This window comes from Haemaphysalis longicornis, unplaced genomic scaffold, assembly GCF_048455015.1.
Source record: "Haemaphysalis longicornis isolate Haplotype H1 unplaced genomic scaffold, Haemaphysalis longicornis Haplotype H1 scaffold_2, whole genome shotgun sequence".
Lineage (NCBI taxonomy): Eukaryota > Metazoa > Arthropoda > Arachnida > Ixodida > Ixodidae > Haemaphysalis > Haemaphysalis longicornis.
Window position 1 is genome coordinate 18,523,679 of NW_027526295.1, and position 15,567 is coordinate 18,539,245.

The window sequence follows — 15,567 nt, forward strand, 5'->3', positions numbered from 1 at the left end:
TCGAAATATAAAGTATATAATGTATAACTAGTTTACACTTTTATTTACTTTTAGTATTTCAAACAGCTTAGGTGAGTATTTGTTGTATTGCGCTCGTACAGTAAGCGTCCCCCGAGTTTCCACAATAGCTCACGTCTAAGAATTGCATTTCGTAGACGGAAAAGCGTTCGCAGATGCGTAGTCGTGCTGCTGACAGCTGTGCTTGTTCGCCCAGCGCAAAAAAGTGCTTCCCGCACCCTAGGTTTACGCTGTACGGTAAAAATATCAGTTGATTTTATTTCCTTAGTACCTATATTGACTTCGCTCACTCTTCTCCCCCTTCAAGAGGCCTTATATTTTCCTACTGGCGTACCCGTCAGCGAAGCGTCGCATGTGCTCTTGTGCAGCGCTTGTGTGAAGCGACCTTGACTTTCAGCTAGATAGCGTACAAACTAACGAAGTAAAGAAAGGCACATTCTTCCATTCCCAAACGTGTTGTGGCTTAGTTTCAACTGATCGAGCGAATTGCGACGACCCGTCGGCGGCCGGCGGACTAAACGTTGGGCCGACTGACTCGGTCGCGGAAGGTCGGCGAGCTATGCAGTAGCGCAGCCAATCGCCAGCTTCTCTCCTGCTGACGTCACACGAAAACGCCACAGAAAATGGGCGAGCGTAAAGAGAGGAGGACAGCATTTTCGAATTGACTTTTCTACTAAATAAATTCGCGTAAACGTGCTCAGAGTGGTCGAAATCGGGCCTAGGGACTCCGGACTACAATTTACGCTCGTAATCCCGCATTGTTTACAAATCACTTCAGTGTCCCTTTAAGTTTTTTTACTTCTTTTTTTTTTTACTGTATCACTTGCCTCCAATGCCAATGACGCATTTTTAGGAGGCGTTGACATAACTTGCGTAGGCAGCCGATTTGCCCACCGCGTCAAGCTGGCATACGCGCGGAGAAAACGACACTCCTTGGGCACGTAACATGAACGCACACTTGAGACGACGCAAACCTTCGCGGGACAACAAACATCGGTACCGTTCGCCGTCGTGACAAATCCACCCGCCAAACTGAGACAGATCTCTGAGCACTGCTTGAATGTATCACAAGTAGCGTTGTAAAACGTACAGTCACAAAGGCGCCGATACAATTAACTAATGGCAACGTCTCGTGCCACGCGTGTGGCACAAGCCACGCCCCCCTGGCAACGGTTGCTGCCACGCGTGTCGTCATAATGACGTCATGAAGACGTCATAACATAAGTGATTGTCATTATTTTGTGTACTGTAGTCCGAAATACACATTTTTTATTCGCAGTACAAAATAACGCACCATTGAACTGCTAAAACGTTTCTAAACAAACAATTTTTGTTCTTGCGGGAGCAGCCGGCGATGCTGCTGCTGCTGCCAGCTGCCGTATCACGGAGTCGCGTATCCGAAAGCGTGACGAAGCTCCGATTTTCTCGTGCCGACAACGTAGATAAACCGGAGTTCATGTTGTTAGAAGCACTATCTGTGACAAGTGTGTGGCGCCCCCAATCCCTGATATTTGTTGGCCGCTAAGTTCAGTGGCCCCACCAGGCTCGGTGGGCAACATTGTGTGTGGCCGGGCAATAAACACTGCCGAGCACAGCTGCTCGGGGGTCAGTCACCGTCGCCACCAGCACGCTGCATGTCGTCTCTCGGCAGGAGGGTACCCCTACCCTCCCAGGTTCACGAACGCGGGTCTAAATCGTGACACTGGCGACGAGGGAAGAAGCCCGCGGAGCGGCCCAAGCCACCGAGAACGCCGCCACCGAGAACGCCGAGACACCGCCCCCTCAAGCCAGCCGCCATTACGCCATGCCGCTGTACGGGAGGCTCGAGCCGTTCGAGGGTGAAGGGTCCGCCTGGCCGGTCTACGAGGAGCAAGTCGGCGTGTTTTTCCAGGCGAACGACACACCCGAGGCGAAACAGCGCGACATCTTCCTGGCCAGCTGCGGGACCCGCGTCTTCGCTCTCCTGCTCGACCTGCTCAAGCCGGCCACGCCGCACGACAAGTCGCTGGGTGAACTGCTCGCTACGCTACGCTCGCACTACAGCCCGACTCCGTCGACGTTAATGGAGCGTTTTCGCTTCAATAGCCGGAGCCGCCGAGACGGAGAGACGCTCGGGCAGTTCGTCGCAGCGCTGCGAGGGTTGGCGAGCGGCTGCGCCTTCGGGGAGCAGCTCGACTCGCTGCTCCGGGACCGTTTCGTCTGCGGCATCAACGACCCCGCCATGCAGACGCGACTCCTGGAGCTTCCAGACCCCTCGCTGGACGACGCCGTGAAGGCAGCGCTGGGGGCTGCGGCCAAGGACGCGGGCGAGCTAGCGCGTGCGGCCGGCTCACCGTCGGCGGAGGCGGCGGTGAACAAGATGGCGGCACGGCATGGCAGGTGCGTTCGCTGCGGTGGTGACCACCCCCCTTCACAGTGCCAGGTCGCACAAGCGGAGTGCTTTGCGTGCGGAAGAACTGGGCACATTGCTTGCGCGTGCCCAGGGGGGACGACGGCGGACGGACGGAAGCAGCAGCCGGCGTCGAGCACAGGTTCTGCGCCAGCCCACGGCCGAGGGAGTCGGCGCAAGGGTAGGCGGCGGGGGCGTGCGGCAGCAGCTTCGGGTGCAACGGCTAGGCTTCACGTCGTGGCCGAAGACCCGCAGATTTTCGACATGTGGCACGCGGGCACAGTGCAGCCGTCGGTGCCACCATACATGCTGACCGTCGAAGTCTGCGGGCGCCCCATCTCGCCCCACACAGGGGCCAGTGTGTCGGTCATGGCCGGGAAAGCCTTCAAGCGCACCTTCCCTGGCGTGGCCGTCGAGGCGTCGGGCGTCATGCTGCGCAGCTACTCCGGACAGCCCGCCCAAGTCGGGGGTCAAGCCCAGGTCAGCGTCCGCCTTGGCGGACGCCCGCACCCTAGGTTCTGAGGCCACGCTTCCCCTGTACCTGACCAAGGGGCCGTCACCGACGCTGCTGGGCCGGAACTGGATCCTGGCGTTGGGCGTGAGGCTGCCGGAGTACCAAGAAGCAGTGCGTGCGGTGGAAGACGTCCCGAGCGTCCTGACCAAGTTCGAGGCCCTGTTCCAGCCCGAGGTGGGGACATTCACCGGCACGGCGGCAAGCATTCAGGTGCCAGAGGGAGCACTGCCCCGCCCAGCCCGACTGCATGGACGGCGTCATCGAGCAGCTGCTGCACCGGCGAGAAGCCAGCACCAACGGCGGCGGGGTGCTGGGCGCCAACGACCGCCTGCTGCACCTGGTGGTGCTGGGTGCCGGGGGCAGCGCCCAGCAGGTGGCGCAGGCTATGCGGCAGGTGCTCCCGCAGGGTTTCTGGCTCGACGACAAGGCCCAGTACGCGCTGAACTTCAGGATCATCGACGGCGACGTGGGCCTGCCGCACAACTCGTTCCGCACGGAGCCCCTGCCCCAGGGCTGCCTGTGCGTGTACGCCAGCCAGCTGGGGCTGGAGTACATCCGCGAGAGCCTCGAGAAGACCCTGCTGGCCAACCTGGAGCAGAAGGACCGGCTTCCCTTCCACGGCCTGCCCCTGGTCGTGGTGTTTGCGGGCCAGGGGGAGTTCCTGCGCGAGGAGGGCACCAACCGGGCCAAGAGCCTGCAGTGCCCCTTCGTGGACGACGGCGGCGGCCTGGACCCCGTGCGGCTGGAGAAGGCGCTGTGCGGCACTGGTGGAGAGCATCGAGCGGCCCGCGGTCGCGGGGCCCCGGCCGGACCTGCGGCTCATGCTGTGCATGGTGTGCGGGGACCCGTACGCGCCCGAGCAGGTGCTGGCGCCCCTGCTGGCGCAGCCGGGCTGCCTGGCCACGGGCCCGCTGCACTGCCTCAGCCTGGACTCCTTCAAGGGGAGCCAGCTTCACCGACCGCTGCCAGCACAGCACCAGGGGCTGGTGCTACTCGCGCCACCGGGGCGCCACGCGCAAGTCCTTCGATACCGGGAAGGCTGACAGCTGGTGCGAGAGTGACACAGGTGGCGCCCAATGCTGCCACACCTGCATCGACACCTGTGCCCAGGCGGAGTGCAAGACTACGGAGACCGCCAGACCGTTACTCGCCGGAGGGACAAGTGTTGTTTTGTGTTTGCGTAGGACAAAGAAACTTGGGGCTGAGGGGTGTGACAAGTGTGTGGCGCCCCCCATCCCTGATATTCGTTGGCCGCTAAGTTCAGTGGCCCCACCAGGCTCGGTGGGCAACATTGTGTGTGGCCGGGCAATAAACACCGCCGAGCACGGCTGCTCGGGGTTCAGTCACCGTCGCCACCAGCACGCTGCATGTCGTCTCTCGGCAGGAGGGTACCCCTACCCTCCCAGGTTCACGAACGCGGGTCTAAATCGTGACACTATCTGAAAACGTGAGAAAGTTGCTTGTGATTATGTATTGCGTGGAGACCCAGCCAGCCTTCCCAGACCGGAGCGAAATAGCCGCTCTCGAGTAATGTTGACGTCATGACCGCTTGGTTAAGCTTGGTGTACGCGATGGTACCTGCGGACAGTTTCAGCGTACGTGAGACGACATCGCACAGCCGACTGGCCCCGTTCGAACAAGCTACGTTCCACACAAGAAAAGTCACCGTCCGAGCGTCATTCTGTGAACCTTCCGACGCATGTCGGCACGGCGGCATCTGCTATCAACAGTTTGCACCACGGGAAGTTCAGAATGCTTAATGATGCTTAAATGGGCGACCTGAAATCGCGGTGTGTGTTCTCGAAATGAAGACAACTTAGCAGCGCCAAAAGATAATCGGAATATACAGTGCCGAGGACGAAGGGTAGTGGCGGCAACTGTTTTTTACTAGCCACATGTGCGCATTACAATTACAGACAATTGCGCCAAGAATAGGAAAGGTAATCTTTGGTGTCCACACACATGTACCGCGTACGTACCACTACAGTAGATCTCATCTTCTGAAATATTAGCAAGGAAAACTTCCTAAAATCAGGAAGTTCTTATTTTCTAGTGGGCGAAATTGTAGCTTAAAATTTGTTTTACACCCACGATACGTTTCATGAGAAGAAAAGTCTTGTGAGCATGCGCAACAAGCATCATAATTGCGTGATATTCAGCGCTTAAAGGGGCCCTAAATAGGTTTCTGAAGGTCGCCATTTCAATCGCCCAATCGCTAGAGTACCCCTTCACGACAATGTATACCAAATATTACACCTCTGCGTAAACCAGGGGCCGCACAAACACGCAACAAAGATGCTCTCTTTCTTCCTTGCGCACCTACGGCTTCCTTGCCGCCACACTTGCGCGCTGTGACGTGCGACAGAGCGGTTGTGACGCACCCGTGTGACGCACGAAGCTCTCAACAGTACGGCTGCGCTATTGGTGGGCCCCGTTAAGTGCTGTAGCCAGTCAGCGTTCCCGGCTCTGGGAGAAACGCGGTTGCGGGCAGCGCTCCTGCACCGGCGGCACGGCGTATTCGTCCTGCACGGGTGGCATGGATGAATGTTTATTGTCGCCATCCGTTACACGAGCGTAGCTGCGTTTGTAGTCGTTTACAAGGTATTAATAACGCTGAAAAACACGGAAAATCTCTGCGGGCACAAACGGCCGCTACACGCGCGACCGCGGCAAGCAGCCCACTGTGCGGTGTACGCACGATAACGCATACACCGCAGCAGCTAAAACTTGTCCCCGCCCGCCAGTACGGGACTATTGCTGAAAATCAGTTTGCAAATACGAGAAGGGGGGTGATAGTGCAGTGAAAGATTGCGCGGGGGATCGTCGTCGTCGCGGCCTCGCAAAGCAGTGTCTGGATAACTACGGCGAGACTAAGCCTTTTCACCGACCTCGGTGGGACGAGTTCACCGCGAAACGCTAACGCTAGTGAGCCGCTACCGAGCCGCTATAGTCGTCGGTGGCAATCTTCAATTAGTCGTTAGCGAGCATGTTGAGTTAGGAAGCCCCCTATCTTGCCTTCAAACGCTGGTTTGCGCTCGTTTCCGCCGACGCGGGCACGCCCGGCGCTACGAGCCGTTCGATGCGGGCCGGCCACCGACCGACCCCGCTGAGCGGTAGTAGGCGGAGCTTGGCCATCGTCTGCTACAAGCGTGACGTACCGCCGAGCGGAGCCAATGGCTGCGCGCTTCTTGACGCAACCCTGTTTCTCTAGGTGTCACCGATCAGGTCTTGCGCCTGGTCGGTGGCGTCTCCGCTTCCACAGTGCTTTCGAGGAGCGGTTAAAGAGGGAATGCGCCAGGCCTTGTTGCGGGCCCTTTTTAATGAACGATAGCTCGGCTAATACTGGCCGCTTTTAAATCATTTTTGCGACAGGATGTTCTTTGGATAGTACTCCAATGATTGCGCACGTAAAATCTCAACCTTTGGAACCCTGTTTAGGGCCCCTTTAAAAAGATTTCCTAGTAGAAACCAAAGATTTCGTAGTAGAATACATGATTCTACGACAGTTTAGGACCTGCGACCTTCAAAAGGTACACTAGCTAGGCACTTCATCTCATAGCTTTTGCACTGGTATAACTTTCACGTCTCACCGTACCGTGAAATACGCTATGTTGGCCAGACTTGACTGAGCCCCTCATGCAAAGGAAGTTAATTCAGGACACCCAGACGATAGGGTCAGAGAAGAGGCTGTACAGACGGTAATAGACCCTTTGCAAAATGGCCAAATCGTTGGCGGAAAAACAGCAAGCCACTCTGGCAACACTGTGCACCCGTTGCGCCGCCATTAGAAAGGAAGTGAAAAGGAGGCTGCGTGCACGGAGTTCTCTATCGAGTAGCTGCTGTCGGTGCTGCCGTGTGTCGCCACGTAATGGCACACGCTTCCCGCGAAGTGGTGTTTCCCACTACTGGATGGGAAAACAACCTTGCTGCCCTTCCTCCTATAGAAGAGCGGCATATTCAGGATTTTTATTCTACGAGGTCGACCAGTGAGAGGTCCTACGAACGATCATACAACTTAAGCGTGGAGTCCTACGTTACGCCGTCGTCCGTGTTGACAAACAGCAGCAAGCAAAGGTAGGATTTGTTGCTAATTACGAATAGCCTTAGCGCTACCTCCTTGTTTGGTCGTCGAGTTCTAATTGTGTTGATTCGATGCGCCGTTGCCCCGTGGTAGCCGCGACTGGCCGCTATGAACGGACTATGAAGTCTCTGCTGACTGCTCACTTTGCGTATGGTCAAACTTTCAAAACTATTTGCGAAAATGACGAAAGCATGCATAAAGACACTGATTTTGTTGTCTCTGCTAGAGGTTATGTTAGCGATTCGCCGCCTCTGTACTTGCGGCGCTTAATTTTTCCGTCTGTGAATGTGCGGGAGCGATAGGTCGCACGCGTCCGTCAGCAGCGAGCAGAGGCATCCGAACTTAAGGGTAACTCGGAGGAAGGAACAAACGCAGAAGAAATAGGAAAAAAGAAGAAGGGCATGTCTCCGCTCGCCCCAGACGAGCCGTCGTGCAGCGGGGTAGATAAGCGGAAGCGATTTGACCAGCGTTCATCTTCGAAAGGTAGCGCAAGACACCACTTTAAAAAAGAAATATGACAACGACGAGCGCATTCTCCCAGCTAAACGGCTTATTGTTGAAACAGAAATATGTACTTGTAAAACATTTTATGTACGCACTGTGCAAACATACAAAACCGCATTGTTACTGCGCCTATGTAATCCAGTAAAACAACGCAAGTGGAACATCCCAATCGCCTAGCAAGGACATCCTCATCACAATATGCAGTGTGCACACATAACTTTTAAGTAGTATTTTCTGTCACCAATAAAATGTTAAGCTGCAAGGCAGCGCTAGTCACTGTCATTGTCCGTACTGTGCTGTGCTGTTTCGTACTATTTTTTGTGAGCCGCACTGGTTAAGATGCCTGGCCATTGCTTAGCAACTGAGACGAGCTTTCGTCATTTTTTGCAAACTTGGCATTTCTTCCACTCTGGAGACCTATGTCCACATTCCAAGTCTCTCCTCCAATCCACGCGTTCCCTCGACTTGGATGAGTGGAGGACACCGGAGTGCCTTTACACGAGAAAATTGCTTTCAAGGGTCTCCTCGACTGGAGTGGAGGAGGGATTCAGAATACCGGGGCTAGAGTCGCAGTGTTTTCAGGAACAGTGCATATGGTGCTCTCACACAAAAAACTAAAGGGAGCTTTATGTGATGTTTGTGTTACGCCTCGTTGGTGTTACGTTGCACAATTTATGCATGCTGTAACGTTCTGACCAGCGCGCACACTGTTTATAACATTAGTTTTTTTGTGTGTGCGTGTATATGTAGCGCCACGTGCTTACATTCCTCAATATTCAGTCACAGTTTGTGATAAGCTAAAGTACACCCAACCGCATCACCCAGTACTTAATCGTGCATACCATACTTCCTTTCAGCGATGGACTTGTCTTCCTCAAAGCAGCCTGTTACCGCAGCAAGAACAACTCGGAGCCGTATAATGTAATTGCTGCAATTGACGAGCAAGGGGTCATCATTGATGGCAGCTGTCAGTGTGCCGCCGGAACGGTTGCTTGCAACCATTTGATGGCTGTCCTGCGCACCGTGTCGCTTCTGCAAGGAAAAGGGGTTTTGGAGGCCCCCGAACAGGTGTCGTGCACCGACCTGCCACAAAAAAGGCGGGTTCCTCGACGCAACTCTTCGAAAGGGATGTCAATTCAGGGAGTGGATTGGAGGAGTGTGAGAGAGGGAGGCCATAGTGTCATTAAGATGGGCAGGCCGAAAGAGTGCAGGCTCTACCCCCGCAACACAACAGCAGCAACAAGAAGCCCAAGCTGAACTTGCGAGAGCGCTGCTGTCAGACAACCCCGAATGCATGTTTGCCAGGGGCCTACCCTCAACCCTGGGGCAGCCTTACAAAAAAACAAAGTATGGGCCAGCACCTGCATCGTCGCCGTTAGCGTACCAGCAAGCCCTCTTGCCGCATGGTTTTGCTGCACGTCTGTCCGGAATCTCGCCACTACCTTCCACGGCGGCACAGAGTCTTGTGCCAGAGGTGAAATTCTTTAAGGATGGGCAAGCATGGCGCCCACCAACCCACCTGGAGGGCAACCAAATTTTGCAGGTACGCTTGCACAAGTTTTTGCAACTTGTGTAGTTCAAAATGTTTTATGATAAATGGGCATTCTAGTTTGCAGCAGTGAGGCTGCTGAATTTATTTGCTTGGCTTTCTCACTGTGCCTCTCCCTCTCAAGGCCAGAATTCCTTCATTGTTAGTGGTTAAGTCGCTCTTGTGTTTTAAACATAGCATCTCTACATCCCTGCTGGTTGAAGTTTATCGGTTTTACTGTACTTTGTTTACATTATGATTGCAGAATGTTCGCACAACTCTGGATTCTTCTTGTACAATCGAGCAAAACACAAGAAGACAGGCCAGGAGTGAAACATGGAAAACAGAGAGGCGCCTTAGGTTGACCTTATCCAACTTCGGTGTGGCAGCAGCCAGGCAGCATTGGACCTTGAAGGGTCTTCAAAACATCACAGCCAGCAAGGACATCTCGCATATTGCCCCCATAAAGTACGTAAATGACTTGTATGCTTCACAAAATTTTTTAGAAGCAGTTGCATGTAAGGAAGCACTTCTGTTATGCAGCAGAGACTTCATGTACTGCAAATTCATCACGGCACAAGGATCAGATAGAGCTTGACATATTGTTTATAGAAACTCATTATCAGTATTTTTGTGGCATGTAGATGCCACTGCAATGAAGCACAGGAGTGCATATTATGGGGCCAGCGGAAGATAAACCAAAACAAACAGATGGCGCAGCGCAGAACACCGGTTGCTCGAATGTATGTAACCAGAACAGAAAGTTATTTATTTGCCAATGCCATTGCCCTGGTACACGTGGGAACTGGGGGTGAATGGATCAAAAAGCCACCTCAGTAAACCAAGGGCAGTAAATTGCGGTTAATTTGTCATTCTTGTGTATTTTCAGTGACCAGGCTGGCTTGCAAACCCCGAAGTGCTTGTTGCACACAATTGTCACAGTGAAATAGTTAATGAGTTTGGCTTTACCAAGTACTAGACATGTTCAGATTTTCGAAGTGATTCATTAGGATTTTTTTTTTCATTTGTGCAGGCACGGAATTGCGAATGAGCCCCTGGCTGCCAGGCGATACGAGGAGGTGATGCAAGCAATGGGCCACAACGTCACCGTCAGCAACTGCGGCCTGCTGGTTAACCCGGGATTTCCTTGGCTTGGCGCATCACCCGAAAGGATTGCTTACGACCCAGCGGAATCATCGTACGGGGTGGTAGAAATTAAGTACCCCCACTCGCTGCGCAATAAGTAAGTAGAACAACTCAGTGAGGCCACTTTTTGTTCTGAGCTGAGTGACAGCGGCCCCAGGCTAAAGCATGACCACTTCTATTACGCCCAGCATGTTGGCCAGATGGGTGTGTCGGGACTTAATTGGGGCGACTTTGTCATTTTTGCCGAAGATTTTATACTCATTGAGAGGCTAAGGTTGAACCTGACAGAATGGGAAGCCCTGAAAGAAAAGCTGGATGAATTTTACTTCAACACTTTGTTGCCTTACCTAGGAAATACTCAGTAGGCAGCCTTAGCCCTGATCCAGTGTTCACAAAAAAAGCGGGCAGCTGCATTTGTAAAGTTCACTTTCAAACATGAGGTGCAATATTGAACAGCTGCTTGAAACAGTGGTGTTGACCAATTGTAGGGTATAACGCGCCGACGCAACGCAGGCGATGAGGCACGCTGTAGTGGAGGGATCAGGATTAATTTTGACCATCCGGGGATCTTTAACATACTCCGAAATCTCGAACACACGCGCATTCTTGCTTTTCGCCTCCATCAGAAAAGCGGCCGCCACGGCCGGGAATCGAACCCGCGTTCTCGTGATCAGCAGCACAACGCCGTAGCCACCGCGGCGGGTGGCTAGGGCGTTTTCAGTTTCAAGCATGATTCAGTTGCAAAAGGTGCCCCGCCTTCCCCCCACCCACCCACCCAACCCCTTGGGGAAACAAAAAGACCAACAAGGGGAAAGGAAGCAAAAAGAGAAAACAAATGTTTAAAAATGAGGAACACTGAAGCCCAGTAGGTGCACGTTACAGCCCCCCGCCCCCTTTTTTTCCAGGGGCACTCAATCGTTAAAGGTTATGAAGCTGCGGGAACATAGGGTATTGCATGCAACAGCAAAATAATTATGAATAGTCATCGCAGGCCTCGTCTACTCCATGCCCGTTGTGTACATTTCATCTTGTTCTATTCTATATTCTGTGTTTGTAAATTTGTACATTAATTATCTTGTATTCTTTTTAAACCTTACGTTGTAGCCACTTGCCTCTTTACCATCCTTCCCAGGCTCTGATTCTGATGCATGAGCAGTCGAACCTCGTTGTAGCGAATTATTGGATATAGCGAACTAAATACGAAGCTTGTTTGGTCACGCCTCCTTTCAATGACACCTATTCTTTTTATTACGAAACCGAAACCTTGAGAGCCGCGCGATATCGGCTATAACGAAGAAATATTTGGTTCCCGCGAGGCTCAAAACTTGACAGCTAGCATAATAAAAGCAAAATGTAAAAAAGTGAGACACAAAACAACCATATTTTAGTAGCTTAAGGGCCTTTATTGTGTAGACACTGTGAAAAACGTCATTGCGCTGAGACTGTGAAAAGCCGCCAGGCGAAGGCCGCATCCTCCTTCAAGTAAATAAGAAAGTCGGCCTGCTTTGCCGAACGAACAATAAGATTTAGCGCAGCAAAAGACACGGACGGTGAAAAGGACGGAACGGGCGCTAACTTGCAACATTTGCAAGTTAGTGCCCGTCCCGTCATTTTCACCGTCTGTGTCGTTTGCTGCGCTAAATCTTATTGTTGTAAAATGAACCAACTCGCCCAGCAACACGTCCTGCTGCCGAACGAACTTTGTTCTGTTGCAATTTCGCGTTCTCACGGTCCGGTCTGTTTAGTTTGAAATGCCACAAGGAGATAGATAAGGACTACTCCGTTTATAGTGGGTTCGAAGCCTAGAACAATGCGTTTTTTATCTAGGATTGTTGCGCGAGCCAGATTTCCAATTTATTAGAGCCAATTTGTACCTCTATAATGATAACAAATATTGGATATAATGAACTAATTTACTTTCCCGATACTGCTTCGTTATAACGAGGTTCAACTGTAAATGAAGGAATGTCGAAAATAAAGTGTGTTTTTCAGGCAGAGTAGTGTACTCTTAGCAACGGTGCTTGAAAGTTGGTCAACACGGCACAAATTCCTCAAATTTGGTTTGCCAGAGGTGCTAGTGAAATGGGGATGGAGCGATCGAAGACATGGAAAGCTTTAATACGTTGAATCTTTCTTTCAACGTGAATTCGAAGGGCTGCTATTTCTTGTGTTTCTGCGTCTCACACCCTTCTCTTGTAGGAGGTCTTCAATGCGGAAGCCTTTGTCGGCCATAACTGAGTCACCTGGCTCAAATTCCAAGTCAAGGAAGCCGCTCTTTATCACACACTCTCTGTCTGAAGTGCTACCAGTAAAAAGCTCAGACGCAAACGTAAGCACTCCGGAAGGTGCAACAGCAACAAGCCCCTTGAAGGTGTGTGTCGATTTGTAATGCGAGTACACTTCTGACTGAGTAACCATCGGTGATGGGACGTCGCACCTAATCTCGGTGGCGTCAAGGAGCACACGGGTGGTCTTGTACTTTTCAGCAAATGCCGGAGGCATGGTGGCATCAATTTCATGCCGTGGCAGCCACAAATCTAGGGAGAACATCCGCAAATAGATAAAGTCTTCCCATGAAGAAAAGATTCTTGAGACGGTGCTCGTAGAAACTCCAAATAGGTGTGCAAGGTGCTGGTGAAATAGTCCCAAACGCAGCTTTATCAAGACCAGGAACAGCTGGTTTTCGGCTGTTATTTTCCGCTTCCGCCCGCTGCTGTCATAACTTGGCTGGCCGCTGCTGTTTTTGCGAGGCCTTTGTATGAATTTTCCGTCCTCGCCTGCCTCCAAAAATTTTAAGAGATTCACAAAAGAGCTGTACCGTGGCAGTCAAGTGTAAAACGGTATGTCTTCATCACTGTCTTGGAATTTTTCAATTCCAAACGGGCACGACCCTTCCTCCATCTTCCTCAAATTGCTCTGGGCAGTGACGAGCTCATCACGCAGCAAGTTCAATTCTTTGTCCTGATTGCTTAGTCTTTGTACGAGTCGGCTTACTTCTGCCTGCAGTTCTACTTGAGTTTCCGTGCTTCTGTTGAGCTCTGCTCGCTGTTTGGAGTTGTTCCTGCTCATGTCAAGGTGAGATTGGATCTCAGACTGCAGCTTCAGCATCATTACTAGGTGCGCCTCTAGCTCCTTTTGGAGCCTTAATTCATTGCCCCTGCTTGTGGATAATCGTACTTGCAGTCCTGAGATAATTTCGCCACACCTGCACTGGTTTGCAGCACGCTGCTGCGGCAAAACTTCATTCTCAACAAAAATTTCTTGCAGTGGTGCATTGCTCTCGTGGTTCAATTCAGAATGAGCAGCCTCCACAAAAGCATCCTGTTGTGGAGGCCTGTTTTCACTGTTGACTGGTGGCACGCTGTCTGCTTGGTCGGTGTTCTTCCTGCTGCGTTTGACAGCAGACTCGGGGGGCACTGACCGGTTGAGGAGTGGCTTCCTCTGGGGCTTCACTTTCCGAAAGGCGAACACTGATGGCACAGCGGCGTCTCGCAGCAGCCGTCGGCCACATGCTACACTTGACCAAAAGTCGGACTCCACGAAACGTTCCGAACACACTTTTGTTGCTTTGGAGACAGTAAAATACTGTCCCTCATCTCTTTTGATCGCTGTGATCCACCTTTTCTTCATCTGCATGTCGGTCGAAAACTTGTGGTAGGACACCTGCAAATAAGTTATGCAAGTTATAAACATTTGATGTATCTTTCCCCTGTACCACATAAACAAATTGCAAATAAGTGCTCAAGTTGTCATGTGTATTCGATGCTTCTTTCACCTGCAACACATAAGCACTACAATTCGTGCAAGTGTTATTCTAAGTGTTCGTCCATAAATCGAGATTTAATGAAAAGCAGGATTCTAATTCTGTTCGAGTACGGCGTCGTAATGCACGGTATGCGCCGTTAACACCAAGAGAACAGAATGCGCATAATGTAAAGACAACAAATAACTTAGTTCGCGTTCCCGAGCTACTGCCGGCGAAATATCGAAACAAACGGAGCAAAACACGTATGCAGGCTCGACTCGAATTTTTGGCTGCACCGACACCACTCTACAGCCTGAATGTTCGGCGCCCAACCTGCGGCGGTCGTAACCCGCACGTGAAACTGTACCGCAACACAGCTCTCTAAAAAAAAAGGAGCATCGCGTTTGCAGTTTACATCTGTCGAAACCGTCCGTCAGCGCGAGAACGAAACACGCATGCAGGCTCGAATCGGCTGCACCGAAACAATTCTGTTGTTTAAATGTTCGGCGCTAATAACGGCATGAGTCGTGACCGGCACCTGAAACGCAACTCTCATCATAACGCCTAAAAATGATGCATTGACCAGAAGATTGTCAATAAAACGGGAGACGCTAAATACGCGCATCGTACGTACCTTTTGTCCGGTATCGTTCACATATCCGTGCCGTTTGCAGAGAGGCATGCAGCAGTGCGAGGGCATCGTGCTTTGATATGCTACAAGAGCATTAGCACATACACGACACAAGCAATAAAACCTCTACGGGGTAGCAGACTCGTGAAGCCGTGGGCGAAAACGGGCAGCCGCAACGGCGTTCCTACGACCTGCTTCCTTTCGCATGGCGTCCACCAGTGTTGCCACCGCTGATTTCTCAGTGGTTCCCGCCTTTTTGCAAAGGGTCTGTAGGAAGGGTGTACACTTGGCCGGCCATCATGTCTAATACACATACATGCACTCCAGCATATGAAAACCTATGGGTTCTGCACAGGCTCAATAAGCAACGTCAAAGAGAATCTCAAGACGTGCCTAGAACGTGAAAGCATCTACGGATTGTTCGTGTAAACAGGTATATGCAGCGAGCATGCTGCAAATGTAATTGATAGGCAAACGTCAAGGCTGTCATGGGGCGAATTTAACAAAAAGAAATGGTGAAAAAGATCCCAATTTCAAACTACATTGATGTTATATGTGCATGCACTATAAACACAGTCATCAGTATGTTAACTGAACGTAAACACTCAAGTGATATAATCAAACCGAACTAGAGGCCCCACTGCAATTGCCCAGTTATGTTTCTTTGCAGTGGAATAGGTCGGTATCTGTAAGTCGCACAAACAAAATTCTGTGATGGCATGGAGAAATAGCTGGAAAGTGGCTATGGAGCTCCGGCTGCTTTACACATTTTCTGTAATACCAATTATTTGTTTGAAGTTTGCAATAAAATTGATGTGATTTGTTAGTCTTTTTAATGAACGAAACTTTTCATGGCCAGAAAACAGTGGTCCATTAACAAATGCTCACTTTGTTGCTTGTAACGATTCACTAGAATTTCCCAAGGAATCCATGGCTCGTACACTGCAGGGTAGTGCTAGTCTCCAGAAACATTTGACAGGAGGACTGGAAACTAGCGTGGCCCACAGGCTC